The sequence below is a fragment of the Protopterus annectens genome, chromosome 11.part0, assembly GCF_019279795.1.
Source record: "Protopterus annectens isolate FY-2018-M chromosome 11.part0, PAN1.0, whole genome shotgun sequence".
NCBI lineage: Eukaryota > Metazoa > Chordata > Ceratodontiformes > Protopteridae > Protopterus > Protopterus annectens.
Genome location: NC_056745.1, coordinates 278,838,463 through 278,859,330, shown reverse-complemented (window position 1 = coordinate 278,859,330; position 20,868 = coordinate 278,838,463). Strand labels below are relative to the sequence as shown.

At 43.6% G+C, this 20,868-nt stretch overlaps 1 protein-coding gene across 1 annotated transcript in view; it reads right to left on the bottom strand.

The window, feature by feature from the left end:
• Positions 1 to 20,868, bottom strand: part of SYCP3 (synaptonemal complex protein 3) — a 1,713,853-nt gene that overhangs the window by 1,448,334 nt on the left and 244,651 nt on the right. The window lies entirely within an intron of this gene.

Below are 20,868 nucleotides of genomic sequence, written 5' to 3'. Positions count from 1 at the left end.
TTCAATTCCCCTTAAACCTCCAAACTGTGCAAGGCCTTCTTGAAAGGGATCTTCCTCCTCAGGCCTCCAGTCAAAGATCCCTCACCGCCATGGGATCTCACTGTGGTCTTGCAAGGCTTAACTCAAAAATGTTTTGAACCAGCCTGTGATTGTGACTTATAGTTTTTTTCATGGAGGACAGTCTTTCTCATTGCCATCATTTCAGCAAAGTGAATCTCTGAGATTCAAGCCTTGTCTTCTAAGCCCCCTTGCATTATTTTCCATAAAGATAAGGTGTCTATAAGTTAATCGAATGGTGGAGACACCCAAGAGGTGGAAAGGTGAAATCCGAAGGCCTTCAGGTGTACGGACTCCTCCTTTGAAGGGTTGGCGGACTTCCAGCCGCCTCACTGCTTTAGCATTTCCAGGATGTCTCCAAAGGAGACATCATCAGAAGGCAACCGTGGGGACCCTTCAGCTTCATCGAGGTCCATATCAGAAGTGATGAACCCCTCTGGGGAGTGTAAATTCTTCCTCTTGCCTAGTCTCTTCCGAGGGACCTTCTCAGAGGGGTACTCTGGGGAGGTTTCAGAAGAGTGAAGGTACCCTGTGGGGCATCCTGAAGCCTAGGATCTCTGCGTCTCTGTGGATGCAGAAGTATAGAGGCAGACAGCGGGGGTTTTGGAGGTAGAATATCCGGAGATGACAGTGGAGCCATCTGTGGAGACAGCACACTCCTCATTACCTCAAAAGCCCCCACGCTTGATCCGAGGATATTCCTGTATCCAAAGAAGCAAAGGGACCCCCCCCGGAACCAAAGACAATGGGCCAGAGGCCGAGCTCAACCGAGCCAAGGCTCCAAGAGGCAAAGCAGGATCCGACAACTGTCAGATCCAACTCACCTCTCCGAACCCGACTGGAGATTGTCAGCTCCTAGGCTCCTTGAGCTCCGATGGAGCCGAGGATGTCGTAGCCACGGTCGGATCCATTGATCCCATAGGAGATCTCAGATCTGAGGGTTCCACTATGATCAGCTCAGGATCTCCTAACTTCGAAGCCAGGGGGTGAATTGGGGGAGGAATCGGAACAGAAGAGGTGGATGTGGTAGGATCAGGAGTTCTCAGGGTCGGATCCAACAACAACTTGGCCAGTGCTGGTATCCTCAATAGCCTCTGTACCACCTGATCCATGTCGTCATCAGAAAGACTCCTGGAAGACAGAGTCGAGGAGGTTGGAGACTTGGACCATTGTAGAATTGGTGATCTGAGTGTAGGGGAGAACGGCTCCAAGGCTGGAGACCGGCTCCATATCTCAAACTCAACCGACACCGAGGTAGATAGTGTCGGAGATGAGAATGATTTGTCGGATCCAATAAGCTTCGGATCTGGACAGTAGACTTTTGGAATCTTTTTTGATGGTCCCAATAAAGTGCAAGAGAATGAACCCTTCCTGGACTTGTCATACTTGCCAGATTTTCAGGTGGGAGACTTGTCAGTTTTGGATAAACACAAACCTTCTTCTAAAGCCTCTGAGAAGGGGGGGGTTTAATAGTCCTTTCAATATTAATTTGTTCTTCCTCTCCAGAAGTGCTCTGTGATTAAAAGCATGACAAACAGAGCAAGACTCCTAGAGATGGATGGCCCCAAGGCACTAGACACAAAGAGTGTGTCTATCACTTAAGGGCATTTTCTTTCCATAGCCTTCACATTTTTTAAAACCCATAGGTTTTGAATCCTTGTTAGACATTTTAACATAGAAAACAGGAAACTAACTGATAGGAAAACAGAAATAACTTTTTTTTTTTTAAGGCTAGACCCTCAAAACTAAAAAGGGTCAAGTTATTGAAAAGTTACCAAGGGAAACAGAGGGAGGCACAGCCCTCTAACTTAAATGGGCTATGCCAGAGAGACAATAAAAGGTTTGAGAATGCCCTCTAACGTAAACGGGCTAAGAAGAAAACAGTTCTCTAACTGAAATGAACTGCATTTAAAAAGGTATCAGGAAAGAAATATAAGGAAGGAATAAAAGCCCGCTAACTTAAACGGGCTATTTAACTGTAAAAAGGAAGCTGGGAAATGCAGAACAAGGCCTAAAAGAAAGATGAAGGCCAATAGCAAAAAACACAGCCACAAAAGCGGAAAAAGATTTACACACTAAGTAATGAGGTTAAATAGCAGACAAAGAAGTCACTTTTTTAAAGGTTGAACAAGAAATAAAGGTAATACTTAGCCAGAGCTAGCAGATGAGCACCCAATCTTGTTTAGTGGCAAACAAGATCTGGGGAAGTTTCTAGTGCATGCTGGGATAGTGTTTAGCCATGAGCAGGCAGAAGATTTCAAGCTTGAATATAAAGGCCGAGACGAATCTGAGAATCAGACTCGAACCCAAGCTAGAAAGAAAGAAGGCGAGATAGAACATCACATTTACAGATACAACATTTCTCATGCTTTCACAATTAGTCAGAACAAACTTTAACATATGAGCCTTACAATTCAAAATTCTGAAAAATCAAAGTTGCAGAAGTATACACTTTTTTCCATACCTATAAATTGTTTCCCCATCCTTAACACAAACAATAGGATCGATATTGACTAGGTGCTTAGGAGCAGTGGGATCAACTGCTGCTAGGTCAGGTTTTTCAAATAGTGTATAAGAATTTAAAAGACATACCTATCAATTATTTCCCCATCCTTAACACAAACAATAGGATCGATATTGACTAGGTGCTTAAGAGCAGTGGGATCAACTGCTGCTAGGTCAGGTTTTTCAAATAGTGTATAAGAATTTAAAAGACAGAAGAACTTTATACATTCTATCTGCTAAAAAAACAACAAAGGCAAGGGTTCACTCCAAAACACAATTTTATATACAAGTAAAGTAAGCGCTTTCTAACACTGCCAATGCGTGAACTTCTTCAGACAAAAAAAAAATTCAAATCATACAATATATAGTAAAACTCTCTCAATGACATCAACCCACTTAAAATTTAAAGGTACACAACCTCAAAGGATGTAAAACCCTATTAAAACATGCCCTAATACACATATACATCTTCTGGAGATACCAAAATGTACAATTTAAGATATATATATATATATATATATATATATATATATATATATATATATATAAATATATGTACACAAAAATAATAAATATTTATTTAAATATTTGTATGTATATATAAATACATAATATCATACAATGTTAGCCCAAATACAAATCACCTCTCAAGAAATTTCTTTCTCAAAATACATTTTATGCAACAAAACTCATTCAACCCTGGGTAGGCAAAAGCATTAAGTCTAAGCTGCCAATAAAGTTCCTTTTCTTCAAGTAGTATTTGCCAATGTCCACCACGAGATGTTTTCTTGACTTCGTCAGTAATAAAGTAATGGAAGTAATGCCCTACGTTGTCCGGCACATGCTTAGCCAAGGCATTATTACAATCCAATTTAGCAATACTATATTGGTGTTCATACACTCTTTGTCTAAAGTGTCTCTTTGTCTTACCAATACAGAACCCACTACACAATTGCCATTTAGCAACATAAACAACCCCAGAGGACTTAAAATTAAATTTCTGTCTAATTTTAAAGTTGGCATTATTAAGGGAGAATGATTTGGTAACCATAATAAATTTATACCTACAAGGGGGCACCTAATGAGGAAATCAATTTGATCGAATACTTATTGGATATAGTGTTATCCAATAATTACCTAATTTTTAATGGAGAATATTATCTGCAAAGGACTGGTGTAGCCATGGGTTCCCCCTGTGGGGGGAGTTTTGCCAACTGCGTAATGGCATTGTGGGAAAAGGAGATTATTTTTGAATTCCCCCCTTTTTAAGGAGAAAGTTGTGTGGTACACACATTTTTTGGATGATATTTTCATCATCTTGAATGGTACCTATGACACGGCTTAAACTCTAGTAGACTTTATGTCTTCGTCTACATCTTTATTAAGTTTCACTTTTGAATTTAACACTGAGACTATTTCTTATTTGGACGTGTTGGTAAAGAAGGATAGACCCCATTGTAGGTATGTAGCACAAATTTTTTGTAAGTCTACATACTCAAATTCATTCTTACATTTTAGCAGCTCTCACCCCCTTCATGTGAAAAAGGGTGTTGTTAAGGGACAGGTAGTAAGGGCTGCTAGGATGATTACTTTGGATAGTGATTTCACTAATGAATGTGAGATTCTGCGGGATATGTTTATTAGCAGGAACTATCCTATTCCCTTGGTGGATGAAATTATTGTAGAGGTCAGTAACGAGAAAAAAATGGATGGTTTAGACCTATTTTGAGTGGAATTGGGACTTCAACTATGGGTATTGGTGTTGGCACTGATGGTGTTGTGATTCAGCATCAATCTGAGGCCGTTGAAGTAAACAGTGAATCTGAGTTATTTTCCTTAAAATTTATTACCACTTTTTCTCTGGATTCCTATTATTTGAAGGGTATTATGGAAAATTTCTGGTCTATTTTAATGGAGGACCCCATGATTCTGCCTAAAGTACCTGACAAGCCGGTCATGGTCTTTAGGAGGGGGAGGAACATAAAAAATATGTTAGAAAACAAATTGTTCTGTCCTCCTTTTAATGCAGGAATGCTGAAGTATGGGAGATGTAATTTTTGTAAATTTATTATGGTTACTAAACCATTCTCCCTTAATAATGCCAACTTTAAAATTAGACAGAAATTTAACTGCGAGTCCTCTGGGGTTGTTTATGTTGCTAAGTGTCAATTGTGTACTGGGTTCTATATTGGTAAGACAGAGAGACACTTTAGACAAAGAGTGTATGAACACCAACATAATATTGCTAAATTGAATTGTAATAATGCCTTGGCAAAGCATGTGTCGGACAACATAGGGCATTACGTCCAGTACATTATTACTGACCAAGTCAAGAAAACATCTCGTGGTGGACCATGGCAAATACTACTTGAAGAAAAGGAACTTTATTGGCAGCTTAGACCTAATGTTTTTGCCTACCCAGGGTTGAATGAGTTTTGTTGCATAAAATATATTTTGAGAAAGAAATCTCTTAAGAGGTGATTTGTATTTGGGCTAACATCGTATGATATTATGTATTTATATATACATACAAATATTTATATAAATGTTTATTATTTTTGTGTACACACACATATATATATATATATATATATATATATATATATATATTTTTTTTTTTCCCTTAAATTGTATATTTTGGTACCTCCAGAAGATGTATATGTGTATTAGGAGCGTGTTTTAATAGGATTTTACATCCTTTGAGGTTGTGTACCTTTAAATTTTAAGTGGGTTGATGATGTCATTGAGAGAGTTTTACTATATATTGTATGATTTGAAATGTTTTTTGTCTGAAGAAGTTCACACATTGGTAGTGTTCGAAAGCATTTACTTTACTTGTATATAAAATTGCGTTTTGGAGTGAACCCTTGCCTTTATTGTTTTTTTAGTTTGTTTACATTCTATCTGCTGTCTTAAGGACAGCTGCATGACTATCAGGAAAAACTGCAGGTGGTAATACACACATCCTCTAAAGCAGACAGAACAGGAGGAATGGGTGTAGAATCTGGAAAAATCCTTCTGTAACAACTCAAAAGAGTATTCCCTGAGGGACTGACAAACCTCAATGTTTTCCCACTGAAAACAATGCCACATTTTATCAATCTCAGGGAAAGAGAAACCATCATGTGGAGAATCAGAACTGACATCTTCTCTGAGTCTGGATAAAAAATATGAGTAAAAAAACTGTACCTGTCCATGCATCTTCCTGTTCAGATTCAAAATCTTGAATCTCTTTAAGAAAAGAGATATCCCTCTTTCTTTCACCAGAGAATACTTTGCAAGAGGGATCAACAGGCTGAAACAAACCCTGAGCCCAGACCCAGTAAACTAAGTCTTTCCAAAGAAATACGAGGAGGGATAGATACATGTTTGGTTTTCGATTTATTTTTGACAGGAAAAATGGGGCCAACCATGCTATTAATGGCAACAGCAACTTCCCCAGGGATGGGTACAGCATTTTGATGCAACTGGAAAACATTCCCTGTTCTCTTTCCCAGGACCAACAAAAGTAGCTCTCCCTTGGCCACTGAGGGGACTACGACAGCCACAGAGGACGTGGCTAACCACCAATCCATAGGGGCTGAAGATGCTACACCAGAGGGATCCAGAGTAAAAGATGAGTGGTCTGTGGTACAAAAAATGGCCACAGCAGAGTCACCCACCTGTGGCTGAAACAAATGACTAGCCTATTGCTGTGATAAAGCCTGTTTGCTTAATTTTTTTTTCTTGTGGCTGGAAGAAGGACCATCCATGGGACCAGTAGCCTGTTCCATTTCAAACCGAAAATGGTGTCTCTTTGCCAGGGAAGACAAGCAGCAAATGCCGGTAAACACTACCAGCCTACAAATTTACTTTATTGACAGAAAAACACAGTAAAAGCATTTTAAAGCCCTACACCAGCCCCACATTAGTAAAACAAACACAATTTCCCCACAGAAAAAAAGAAGTTATGTACTCATCATAACGTTCCATCTGTGTTGTCAATCTGCATTTATCCTTTACCGTTGGGTTATAGTTCAGATCCTTGGAACTGGCTCAGCCGTTACATAACTCGCACCAGCCAAAACCTCTCGAGCTAAACTCTACCCACAATGCCCCTCTCCGTATTACCTCAGATCAGGTTTACACCTACACAGGAAGACAAAGGAGTTTGTAAAGATAACCGAAGAGGCCATGTCCATGGTCAAACCTGATAAAGTTACCAGAACAAGCATTCAATCCTCCAGAAAGTCCACAGGAGGGGGAAGGAGGGTAGGGTGAAAAGGATAAATGAAGATCGACAACACCGATGGAACGTTATGGTGAGTATACAACTTGTTTACCTGATGTTGTCAATCTTCATTTATCTTCTACCTTTGGGACAGAGTCCCCAGCTACTTGTAAGGCTGGGTGTATGTGAACATCCAGCAAATGTAAGCAGTATTCATCTTTGCTGGAAAAACTGAGAAAGATAATGTGTAAGTCAATGGTTTGATTAAAAAGAAGTTATATACTCACCATAATGTTCCATGTTTGCTGTCCATCTCGCCATTCATTCTTACTTGGATGGGTTCAGAGCTGATCCTTGGCTCCAACTCGGCCAAATACACAGCTGGAAGTCTCAAACTTGGCTAGTGGCAGGTAGGTATCCCATGATGCAGTGGCGCAACTCTCAAGGTCTTGTTTGCTGCTAACATACTAACAAGTAATTAATATATATATATATATATATATATATATATATATACACATATATATATATATATATATACATATATATATATATATATATATATATATATATATATATATATATATATATATATAAAACCCATGTCAAGGAAAAACAAACTGAGTCAAGGAGCTCATATAAAGAGGAAAGATCACCACCAGGTCCTCTAGGAGTCCTTGGATGGGGGAAGTAGAGGGGTCATAAGAATGAATGGCAAGATGGACAACAAACATGGAACGTTATGGTGAGAATATAACTTCTTTATGTTATGTTGTCCTATCTCACCTTCATTCTTACTTGAATAGGGCAGCGTCCCTAGCACCTTTTTCCCGGGTGGCTCATGAGAGGACACCTTTGAGCACAGTGGAACCAAAGGAGGCCCTGTCAGGAGGCCAAATCCACTTTGTAATGAGTGATAAACGTATGAGAATTGGCCCACGTAGATGCAGCACAAATACTGTCCATAGACATTCTGGCCTGAAAAAAAGATGATGTAGCTAATGCTCTTGGTTGAGTGATCCCTAATTCTGAATGGCAGCTCTCTATTATTGGAGGTATATATAAAGGTGATACAATTTGAGTGCCAATTTGAAAGGGTGACTTTAGAAACTGGCATACCCTTTTTTGCCTCAGAGAAGGAGATGAATAATTGATCAGATTTCCTGAAATCTTTAGTTCTATGCAAATAGAATCAGAGCTGTCAATGCACGTCCAACTGATGGAGTTTATACTCTGCCTTGTTGCTATGGTTGGGGAAAAACACTGGGAGCTCAGTGGATTCATTGGTATTAGACTGAGAGTGAACCTTAGGTATAAAGGATGGATTAGTTCGTAACGATACCCCATCATTATGAAAGATCAGCTATGGAGGTCTGGTTGACAGTGCTTGCAACTCTGAAACCCTTCTGGCAAATGCTATGGCTACTAGAAAAATGGTCTTCCAGGAAAGAAATTTGAGGTCACAAGATGAAGAAGGCTCGATCAGTGGCAATGTAAGTTGAGACAGGACAAAATTTAAATCCCAAGGAGGAAGTGGTTCCTCAAAAGTAGATCTCAATAAGGAAGCGCCTTTTAAAAATGCTTTACACAACCTGTGTGACATTAAGTTAGGAGAATGGCCACCAGTGTGGAAATTCGAAATTGCAGCCAGCTGGATGCTAATATTTACTGCAGCCCAGCCTTGCAGTAAGAGTTCTGCCAGAAATTCTAAAATGGACTGAATAGGTGCAGAAAAGGGGTCAATGTTTCTATTTTGGGCCCAGTGAGAAAATCTTTTGCACTTGCTAGTATATAGTTTTCTAGCAGAAACTTTATGAGAGGACATAAATATGTGTTTGATTGCTGGAGTGAAGTTTTGAAGCCTGACTAAATTGGGAAGTAGGAACCAAGAAGACGAAAGTTGTAACCAAAAGGCTTACAAAAACAAGGGTAGGTGTCACAAGTGTATCCTGAGTTAGCGAACCTCCAAAAGGAAGCACCAAAGTTAAGCAGAGCTTCAGGAACTGAAGTAAAAATCACGCTGGTACATTAGACTGTAGATAAAAACCATTCGTTTTAATGAGCCCAAAGCCAGGAGGTAAAGACAAAACAGATAGTGTAAAACGCTCACAAATGCGTTTTTCGTACAAGACACTGCTTGAACTTCCTCAGACTTACAACAGTATTAGCACTGAGTATACCTTAAATACTTTAATTAATAAGGTTAATTAGTTAATTAAAAAATTAGTTAAAAAGGCAGTCCTACAAAAACAATCCTAAAAGGACAATCCTAAACGAACCACTCAACAGGCCTGAACATAGAATAAGTTAGTTTAGCAAGGTGAATTTGTCATAAATATAAAAAATAATAAATAAATAAATCCTAATAAAATATTACACCAAAACTGCAGGACCTACTGTTATTCACAGTAATGAAAAATTGGCAGTAATAGTTTTTTCAGACAGATAACATAAAAGTATAAAAAACAAAAACATATAAGCAAACCAACATTCCATTCACTATTGTAATGTATATACAAGTCATCCATGTGTGATATAGGATGACCATAGCTAAAAGTATCGCACTAGAATATACACCAACTAAGTAAAAGTTGTACAAAAGAAAACCACTCTATCTTAATAAACATACGAACATGGCTACGCGATTAACAACAACAAGGATGACAACTCCCTTGCGAAACATTGCAACACTTTTGTAGGTCACACATTTGACTTTATGGCCTTTGACCAAATTACAACTGACAAAACCAACTGTGTTAATGACAACCTTTTGAAATTACAGTTAGAGAAGAAGGAATTATGTTGGCAGTTACGTTTGGCAGCACACAAACTGCCTGGTCTTAATGAACATTATTCAATTATGTGTATTCTTAAACTGAATTGTTTATTAAGATAGAGTGGTTTTCTTTTGTACAACTTTTACTTAGTTGGTGTATATTCTAGTGCGATACTTTTAGCTATGGTCATCCTATATCACACATGGATGACTTGTATATACATTACAATAGTGAATGGAATGTTGGTTTGCTTATATGTTTTTGTTTTTTATACTTTTATGTTATCTGTCTGAAAAAACTATTACTGCCAATTTTTCATTACTGTGAATAACAGTAGGTCCTGCAGTTTTGGTGTAATATTTTATTAGGATTTATTTATTTATTATTTTTTATATTTATGACAAATTCACCTTGCTAAACTAACTTATTCTATGTTCAGGCCTGTTGAGTGGTTCGTTTAGGATTGTCCTTTTAGGATTGTTTTTGTAGGACTGCCTTTTTAACTAATTTTTTAATTAACTAATTAACCTTATTAATTAAAGTATTTAAGGTATACTCAGTGCTAATACTGTTGTAAGTCTGAGGAAGTTCAAGCAGTGTCTTGTACGAAAAACGCATTTGTGAGCGTTTTACACTATCTGTTTTGTCTTTACCTCCTGGCTTTGGGCTCATTAAAACGAATGGTTTTTATCTACAGTCTAATGTACCAGCGTGATTTTTACTTCAGTTCCTGAAGCTCTGCTTAACTTTGGTGCTTCCTTTTGGAGGTTCGCTAACTCAGGATACACTTGTGACACCTACCCTTGTTTTTGTAAGTAAATTGGGAAGTAGTCAGCCATGCTGTCAAGTTGCGGGTGTGGAGAAAAAGATGAAGTGCTCCTGACATATGTGTCAGAAGGTCTGGAACAGGGTCAACCCATGGCTTCTCCTGAAGATGAAGCCAGTGGAAGGGGAACCAAATCTGCCGAGGCCAATATGCAGCTATGAGGATCATCCTGCTTCCCAAGGATTTTGCTTTCTGGATGACTTTGGGTATGAGGGGAAACAGGGGAAAGGCATAAAGAAGTCCCGAGGGCCACTCGTGTACAAGTGCGTCTCTCTGTGTCTCCACCAGTGGGGGAATTAGGGCAAAGTGGCTGCTGCTCTTGGCATTTATGGGAGTGGCAAAAAGATCACAGCAAGGCTGATGCCATTTCTGGAAAATCTCTTCCACTATGTTCTGATTCAGAGACCACTTAAGAGGCATTAATATTGCTCTGCTGAGCTTGTCAGCTATCACCTTGGATTTTCCCAGGATGTGCGTTGCTACCAGAAAGTGTTGGGAAGAAACTGTCCATTGCCAAACTCTTAGAGCCTCATGACAAAGTGGGTATGATTTGGTTCCTCCTTGTTTGTTTATGTACCAAACCACCAACATATTGTCTGACTATATAGCAATTGTCCCCAGTGGAAGAGAGTCGTGGAGTGCTTGCAATGCCAGAAGCACTGCTCTCATCTATAGAACACTGATATGCAAGTGGGCCTCGTGGTCCTGCCATATACCTTGGACTGACCTTCCCAGATAATGCCCGCCCACCCATCCTATCTGCAAAGTATCCATGTTCACCGTAGCAAAAGGTTGTTGTGGAATATAGAGCCTCCTGACAGTCACATGGTTGGGCTGGATCCACCACCATAGGTCCTTTTTGCATGACTCCATTATTCTGATCAGGTGGGACATAGGAAGTTCTTGAAGAGACCATTGGGAGAACAGGAGCCATTGAAGGATTCTCATATGCATCCTGATGAGAGGAACTAGTGCTATGGTTGAAGCCATTGTCATCTCAGATGCTCAGGTAAGAGCCGCCCTCTCCAAAGCAAAAAACACAGCATCAATGGGAGCAGATGGTGTCCCGGGCTGCGTCCTACATGAACTCCAAGAAGAGCTAAACCCAAACATAAAATTAGAAGTTATGTACTCACCATAACGTTCCATCTGAGTAGGTGGATTCATTTGTCTGCAACCTGTGGGTTATGGATCCGATATCGGATCCGAACCGGCATGGTTTTACCAGCTATGGATCCGAGCTCCTAGCTCCTCCCCTCACCCATAATGCCCTGCTCTCCCTACATAACCTCAGATCAAGTTTGCCCTGAAACAAAATACCCTGAAAAGGGTAACCAATAATATACAGGAAACTGACAAGGCCAGGGGGATAGGAGGGCGGGATGGTTGCAGACAAATGAATCCACCTACTCAGATGGAACGTTATGGTGAGTACATAACTTCTAAATCTGAAGTAGGAGATTCATTTGTCTGCAACCTGTGGGACAGAGTCCCCAGCTACCTGAATCTTGGGCGGCCGTCATGGAAGGATATTCCGGAGCACGTGGAGCCAAAGGATGCTCTACCTCTAGATGTGATATCCAGCTTGTAATGAGAAATAAAGGTATGGGATGAAGCCCAAGTGGCTGCTGAACAAATGTCATCCAGAGGAATCCTAGCCTTAAAGGCCGCTGAGGTAGAAACTGACCGAGTTCAATGGGCACGGACTCCCTCCGGTGCGGGCCTCCCAGAGGCTTGATAAGCCAGAAATAGAAGTTATGTCCTTACCATAACGTTCCATGTGGAGTGTTCATCTCGCCTTTGTTCTTACACATGGGTTCGGAGCCGATCCTCGGCTCCGTGTCGGCCGCTTGCAAGCTCTGCATCGAGAAGAACCTCGAGATCACCTAATACCCACAATCCCCCTCTGCCTTTACCTCAGATCTAGTTTGCAAGCAAACCAGCCATAGAGAGCACACACACATACCAAAATTTACATAATCATAGGATCATCTATATACATATAAACATATATATATATATACACACAAGTGTATCATACAATACAACTATTGCAACTGCAGAAGGAGAATACTCCAGACCAGGCACCAAACTGAACGTTCTTCCTAAGGGTGGGAAGGGTGGGAGTGTAAGAACAAAGGCGAGATGAACACTCCACATGGAACGTTATGGTAAGGACATAACTTCTATATGTGAGAGTGTTCAATCTCTTTGTTCTTACACATGGGTAGCGCCCCTAGCTCCATGATCCTGAGGAACTCACGGAGAACGTTCTTGAGCACAGTGGAACCAAAGGTTGCCCTATCCCTAGAAACCCTGTCCACTTTGTAATGAGAGATAAATGTATGTGGTTTAGCCCAAGTAGCAGCTGCACAAATCGTGTCTAATGGTAAGCGAGCTGCGTGAGCTAAAGATGTAGACACTGATCTCGTAGAATGTCCTTTAGGTTTGACCAATAAGGTTTGATTAGAAGCCTCATAAACGTGTGTGATACAATCAGTTAGCCATTTGGAAAGAGTTCGTTTCGTAACTGCTACACCCTTCCTGCCGTCAGCAAAGGCTACAAACAGTTGATCAGATTTCCTGTGATCTTTTGTTCTATCCAAATAAAACCTGAGTTGTCTATGGACATCCAACTTGTGCAACATATACTCTAACTTATTAGAGTGATTTTTGAAAAAGGTGGGTAATTCAATGGACTGATTAATATTATTAGTAGAGCAAACTTTGGGGAGAAAGGATGGATTAGTGCGAAGGGATACTCTGTCAGAGTGGAAAATTAAATAAGGGTGTTTAATAGAAAGAGCCTGAAGCTCAGACACTCGCCTAGCGGATGTAATGGCCACCAGGAATAGAGTTTTCCACGATAAAAATTTCAATGGGCAAACTGAGGCTGGCTCAAAAGGGGGCAACATCAATTTAGAAAGTAAGAGGTTCAGATTCCAAGGTGATGTAGGAATTCTAACTGGTGGTCTGATGTGAAAAGATCCGTTTAAAAAGCTTTACAAAGTCTGTGAGCCATAATAGGCACCACATTCTTCCACATGAAAGTTAGAAATGGCAGCCAATTGCACTCTTAAAGTAGCAGGAGAAGCTCCATCATGGAACAATTCTGTCAAAACTCCAAGATCTTGTTCAACGGAGCTATAACAGGGTCCAAATGATGTGAATTAGCCCAGAAGACGAAACGTTTCCATTTACTGGTGTAGGTTTTTGTAGTGGAAGCTTTATGAGAAGCCACTAATATATTCTGAACCGCCAGTGTAAGGGAATCAGACCCGGCTAGAAAGGGAAGCGGAGCAGCCAAGCTGCTAGATGGAGTGATTCGAGGGATGGGTGAGGAACTCCTGACGAGTGAGTCAGTAGATCTGGCTCTGGGTCCAGCATCCAAGGTCCCCGAATGCGGTGATGCAATAGAAAGGGAACCAAATTTGACGAGGCCAGAATGGGGCAATGAGGATTATCGTCCTCTGAAGGTTGTTGGCTTTCTGCAGAAACTTTGCAATCAGGGGAAAAGGAGGAAAAGCATACAGGAGACCCGGGAGCCAATCGTGCACCAGCGTCCCTGGGGACTTCCCTGGAGGGTAACAGGGCAAAGTAGCTCCTGCATTTGGCGTTCATTGGAGACGCAAACAGATCGCAGGAAGGCTGGCCCCACTTGCGAAATATCGTGTTCGCAATTGACTGTTTGAGGGACCACTCGTGAGGCAACAGTATTGCTCTGCTCAGCCTGTCGGCTATGACGTTGGATGACCCGGGATGTGCGTTGCGATCAGAAAGCGACCCGTGGACTCCGCCCATTGCCAAATTCTCATGGCCTCTCTGCATAGTTGATAAGACCTGGTTCCCCCTTGCTTGTTTATGTACCAGACTACAGACATGTTGTCTGTCTGAACTGCAATAGTCCCTAGAGGAAGAAGGGGAGCAAAGTGTTGCAACGCTAAAAACACTGCCCTCAACTCCAGAACATTGATGTGCAGATTGTACTCCAAATTGGTCCATTCGCCTTGGACTGTCTGTCCATGAAAGATGCCCCCCCACCCTATCAGGGAAGCGTCCGTGGTTATCGTCGCTGACGGCGTGGGTAGCACAAATGGTCTTCCGCTGGAAAGGTTGCAAGTCTGAAGCCACCAAGTTAGATGTGATTTGCATATGTTTGTAATCAGAATTTCGTGTGTCAGAGGTAGCTGTTGGAACGACCATTGTGCAAACAGTAGCCATTGTAGAACTCTCATGTGCAGTCTTCCCAATGGTATCGCAATAAGAGAAGCTGCCATGAGACCCAAGACCTTTAGAACCAGCTTTGCCGGGGATTTTTTGGACGACAGAAGGAGAGAAATGTTGTTTTGAAGTGCGACTATCCTTTCTGGAGGAAGCCTTAGAATCAAATGATGCGTATCTAATTCCGCTCCTATGAATAAGATATGCTGTGATGGCTGTAGTAAAGATTTTTCGAAATTTACGGAAATTCCGAGGTGAATACAAAGTTGTAGGGTGTAATCCCTGGCCTGTATCAGTTGACGCCGGGTGGTGGCAGACAGGAGCCAGTCGTCCAGATACGGAAACACCTGGAATCCTAGGCGTCTCAGATGAGACGCTACCACTGCCATGCATTTGGTGAAAACCCTGGGGGCTGAGGTCAGACCAAAGGGCAGGGCTCGAAACTGGTAGTGACTGGCTCCCAGCCGGAAGTGCAAATGATCCCTGGACGCCCTGGCCATTTTGATGTGGTAGTATACGTCCTTCAGATCTATTGAGCACATCCAGTCGTCCTTCTGTAGGAATGAAAGGATCGATTGAAGCGTGACCATTCGGAACTTTTCTTTCTTGACAAAGGTGTTGAGGTTGCTTAGGTCCAGAATCGGCCTCCAGTCCCCTGTCTTCTTTGGAACTAAAAAGAACCTTGAGTAAGTCCTGAATCCTATTTGGTCCGCTGGGACTGGTTGGATGACTCTTTTTTCTAGCAGCTTTGAAATTTCTATAGCTGCTGGGTCTCGCAGATGGGGCGGTACATCTGGGAGTTTTCTCTTTGGAATGGGGGTGGATAGGAATGGTATTTTGTAACCTCTGGTAACAACGCTTTTTACCCAGTTGTCTGTAGTAAAGTTTTGCCAGGCCTGAGGGTATAAAGCTAGCGACCCCGACTGCCTCCAGAGCAGGACAGTCGGGCCTCCTCTCAGGAGTGCTGGAAAGGTTTTCCAGGGGGGGTATCCCTGTCACCTTGGTTTTGCGGACCCCCTCTGCCGCCAGGGTGGCATCTTCCACCTCTGCCCCTCCTCTGCCTCTAGAGGGGCATCACCCTGTGTGCCTGGGAAAGATCCTTTGGGTTTTCGAAACCACATTTTCCCACCACGTTGCCCTTTGGGGTACGGTCTGGAAGGGTGGAAAACGGACTCCGACAGCAGACAGAGTCTTTCCCTCCTGTTCACACCGGGTAAGGGTCTCCTTTACTTTAGGGCCAAAAAGTGTGGCACCATCAAATGGGGCGTTAGTAAAGGAAGACTTGAAGGCTTCCGCAAATAAACATAAGCGCATCCAGGATTGCCTACGAAGAGCAATCGCTGAAGCTGCTGCCCTACTCGATCCTTGACTGCGTATGATATCAGCCTCATGGATGAGTTAACAATGGATGTAAGGGTATTTAGATGTGCTGTAACTTTCTCTGAGACCGCAGCATCTGTAGTACCCTGGAGGGTATCTCCCAACTCTTTGACTAGATCCCTCTGTAAGTGTGTAAAATGGGTCAAATAGTTCAGGGATCGCATAGAAAAAGCCGCTGAACTAAAAATGCGCTTCCCATATCTGTCCATAGTCCTAGAATCTCTGTTAGGCGGATGGACAGATGAGGAAGATTCCGACATCTCCTTTTTCGTGGCCGCTGCCACCACCATGGCGTCCACTGGAACTCCTTTAGTGAGGTAAGCCTTGTCTTGGGGTGCAGTGATGTACTTATTAATCTTCCTAGGGACCGGTTCCACCGTGTCAGGTGTCTCCCACGCCCTTCGAGCAATCAACTCCATTAACTCATCAAAGGGCGGAGTGACCCAGGAGGAGGAAGGGCGAGCACCAAATGCCTTCAGCAAGACTGACTCATCCTCAGAAGGGGGGAGGGACTGCCAATCACCTCTCTGCTTCAGGATCTCCAAGATGTCAGAAAAAGAGACATCTTCTGAAGGTGACTTTGGGGACCCTTCTGACTCATCCAAGTCAGTATTGGATGTTAAAGATTCTTGTGGAGAATCTAAGTGTCTCCTCTTACACAATCTTTTCCTAGGGACCTCTTGGGGAGCATCCAAGAAGCCTCCGAGGAAGAGGGGCACCCTCCAGGGGTGGCTGAGACACCGGTGCTCGACGCTTGGATGTGGCCGTTGGTGCAGAGGAAGATAACGGTCCTTTATGGGGAGGAGAGGCTGCTTCTACTGATGTGGTTGTCTGGGTAGACAACACCTTCCTCATGAGATCAAAGGCCCCTGGGTCCTGAGTTGAGGAATCTCCCGGCTTCGAAGAAATGGGAAGAATCCCGAGACAGGCACGAAGGCATCGACCCGAGGACGGAGCCGAGTTGATCCGCCGAGGCCCCGAGGAAGAGTCGGAACCGCAACGTCGGTTCGACTCTCGGCCCCCGAACCAAGGACACATCGTCGGCTCCGAGACTCCGGTACGGATCCGACGGAGTCTAGGTGAAAGGAGCAGACCGAGAAAAGGACGGTTCTGGCACCGAGGGCTCCACAATCAGTAGATCAACCTCTTCCGGCTCCAAAGACTGGACAGGTCTCGGAGGAGGAAGGGATGGAGATAATGGGAGGCCTTCAAGTTTCGACACCAATTGGGTGGAAACCGAGATAAGTTTGGATAGGGCCGAATGTTCCAATAACTTCTGCACCACACGGTCCACATCGATATCGGAGAGCTTAGAAGAACGGGTCGAAGGAACCGAAGACGGAGCCGACCTCAATAGTGTCGAGGGAGGGAGCTCCATCACCGGTTCCAAGACTCGAGGCTCGGAAACTGACAACAGTTGAACACTCGGCCCCGCGAGTCTGTGCAACCGGTGATCTAACTAGTCGAAGAGCTCGGAGCCGATGACTTGGGCTCCGACGTCTTCGATTCCTTCGAGGACTTGGATGCCTGGTCAGAAGCATCCAGAGCCTCCTGAAAGGAAGGTTTTAACAAACCCCTGTCCATTAGTTTCCTGCGCCTATCTGTCATGACCCTCCCACTGAAAGAATGACAAATAGAACAGTCTTCTTGCAGATGGAGAGGGCCAAGACAGTAGACACAGGAACTATGATTGTCAGTTACTGACATTTTTTGCCCACATTGGCAACGCTTGAATCCTGATTTGGCCTTTTCAGACATGTCACTATAAGTAGAAAAATAGTCAAATCCAGTAAAAAGTCAATCCGGTTGTCAAATCCAATAAGGGGTGGTAGGCCCCGAAGAGAACTCTAACTAGGTTTTATAACTTAACGGTACCGAGATTCCCTTATACCTTACCACACACACACAAATTATCACTAAACAGCTTTATAACACTAAAGTACCAAGAAAAAATACAAGAATAAAATTCTAAATCTTATCTCAGGTGCTCGAGCTCGACCCAGTGATGCGAACGCTGCAGCGGCAAACTAGATCTGGGGTAAAGGCAGAGGGGGATTGTGGGTATTAGGTCATCTCGAGCTTCTTCTCGATGCAGAGCTTGCAAGCGGCCGACACGGAGCCGAGGATCGGCTCCGAACCCATGTGTAAGAACAAAGGCGAGATTGAACACTCTCACATGAATACACTGTGAAATCCAGCGAGACAAGGATACTTTGGAAATTGGCTTACCTAGATTGAATTTGGCAAAGCAAATGAACAACTGGTCGGATTGCCTATGACCAGCTGTCCTGTTAAGATAAAAACGAAGCTGCCTGTGAACATCCAAGGAATGCAGCTTGTATTCACCCTTGTTTTAATATTTAGGAAAGAAAACAGGGAGGTTAATGGACTGATTAATATTTGTTTCTGAGGCCACCTTAGGAAGAAAGGAGGGATTGGTCCTGAGGTATACGCGGTCCGGATGGAAGATCAAGTAAGGAGGCTTTGAAGATAAGGCTTGAAGTTCCGAAACTCTTTTGGCCGAAGTAATGGCCACTAAGAAAGCAGTCTTAAGGGATAAGAATTTAAGATCTACTGTGGCCGCAGATTCGAAAGGGGGAGCGGTCAAGGCCTGAAGAACCAAGGACAGATCCCAAGGAGGAATCGTTTGCTTAACAGGGGGCCTAAAGAGAAAGGTGCCTTTAAGGAAGACTTTACACAATTTGGCAGACATAAGAGGTCCAGAGTCATGACCAACATGATAGTGAGAAATGGCCGCAAGCTGCACTTTGACCGTGGAACTACTGGCACCATCATTAAAAAGAGAGGTGAGAAAGTCTAGCACCACAGGAAGGGGAACCGTAAAGGGATCTAGACCTTGCCGCTCCGCTCAAATGGAAAACCGTTTCCATTTACTGTGGTAAACTTTCCTGGTAGATGGCTTATGAGCCGCCACCAAGATGGCCTTAACGGGAGACGAGATACCGGGAGTCCTAATTAGGAGTGGAACTGGAGCAGCCAAGCCGTTAGCTTCAGGTTGCCCAGATTCGGAGTTGGTAGGTTCGATGGATGCAAAATCAGCTCCGGAATGGGATCTAGAATCCGAGGTGGATTCACTGAGTGAGACCTTAGGAAAGGGAACCAGATCTGTCGAGGCCAGAATGGGGCAATGAGGATCATTCTGCTCCCCAACCGAGAGGCTTTCTGAAGAACTTGGAGCATCAGGGGCAAAGGGGGGTAAGCATAAAGAAGACCGGGAGGCCAAGCATGCACCAGAGCGTCTCTCGGGGAATCGCCTGGAGGAGGGATTAGAGCGAAAAAACTGTCGTACTTGGTGTTTAAGGGAGACGCAAAAAGATCGCAACAAGGAGTTCCCCACCGTGCGAAGATACGTTTCGCTACTTGAGCATTGAGAGACCACTCGTACGGGGAGAGAATGGTGCGACTGAGTTTGTCCGCCAGGATGTTGGACCGACCCGGAATATGCATTGCGATGAGAAAGCGGTTGGTGGAGATCGCCCATTCCCACACTCTCATGGCTTCTCGACATAAGGGATAAGACCTGGTTCCCCCCTGTTTGTTGATGTACCAGACCACCGACATGTTGTCTGACTGAATCGCAATTGTTCCCAGGGGAAGAAAGGCTTGAAGTGCTCGCAACGCCAAGAGCACTGCTCTCATCACTAGAACATTGATATGCAGGGAGGTCTCCGAGTCGTTCCACGTGCCTTGAACTGTCCTGCCTGCAATATGCCCCCCCCCACCCGAGGCGGGAGGCATCCGTGGTCACCGTGGCGAGAGGGGGAGAAGCACAAAAAGAGCGGCCTCCGTGGAGATCCTGTGAGTGGAGCCACCACAAGAGGGACCGCTTGCAAGTCTTGCTGATCGCAATGGGATGATGCAGAGGTAGAGCAAGGTAAGACCACTGAACCTGAAGTGTCCACTGAAGGACCCGCATGTTGAATCTGGCTAGAGGAAGAAGAGATATTGCAGCCGCCATGGACCCTAGAGCCCTCAGGACCAATTCCGCCGGAACAGAGTTGGAGTGTAGGATGTCCCGCACCTGGAGTCGCAAACTCTGAACTCTGTCGGTTGTGAGGAAGGCTCTTAACTCCCTGGTGTCTAACCTGGCGCCTATAAAATCTATCAACTGAGTAGGTGCCAGGTTGGATTTTGCTACATTTATCGTGATGCCCAATCGGGGAGCTAGATGAAGAAAGGAGTCTCGCGCCAATGACAGTAGATGCCTTGTTGGGGCAGTAAGGAGCCAGTCGTCCAGGTATGGGAAGACCTGCACCCCCTGAAGCCTCAGGTGGGCCGCAACCACTGCTAATACTTTGGTGAACACTCTGGGGGCTGTGGTGAGACCAAAGGGAAGGACCTTGAACTGGTAGTGACTGGCTCCCAGCCGGAAGCGAAGAAACCTCCTGGAACGTCTGTCCATTAGTATGTGGTAGTACGCAACCTTGAGGTCTATAGAGCACATCCAGTGGTTCTTTCCCAAAAGGGGAAGGATAGATTGTAGGGTGACCATCCGGAAATAGAAGTTATGTCCTTACCATAACGTTCCATGTGGAGTGTTCATCTCGCCTTTGTTCTTACACATGGGTTCGGAGCCGATCCTCGGCTCCGTGCCGGCCTCTTGCAAGCTCTGCATCGAGAAGAAGCTCGAGACAATCTAATACCCACAATCCCCCTCTGCCTTTACCTCAGATCTAGTTTGCAAGCAAACCAATCTACATAAAAGCACATTCATGCTTACACACATAAACATATCTAAACAGACACATATAAACATATATGTGTATACCAACTATGTACACAGAATAATAGCAGTAGCAAAAATGCTTCTGGCCAGGCATCAAAGAACGTTCTTCCTAAGGGTGGGAGGGTGGGACTGTAAGAACAAAGCG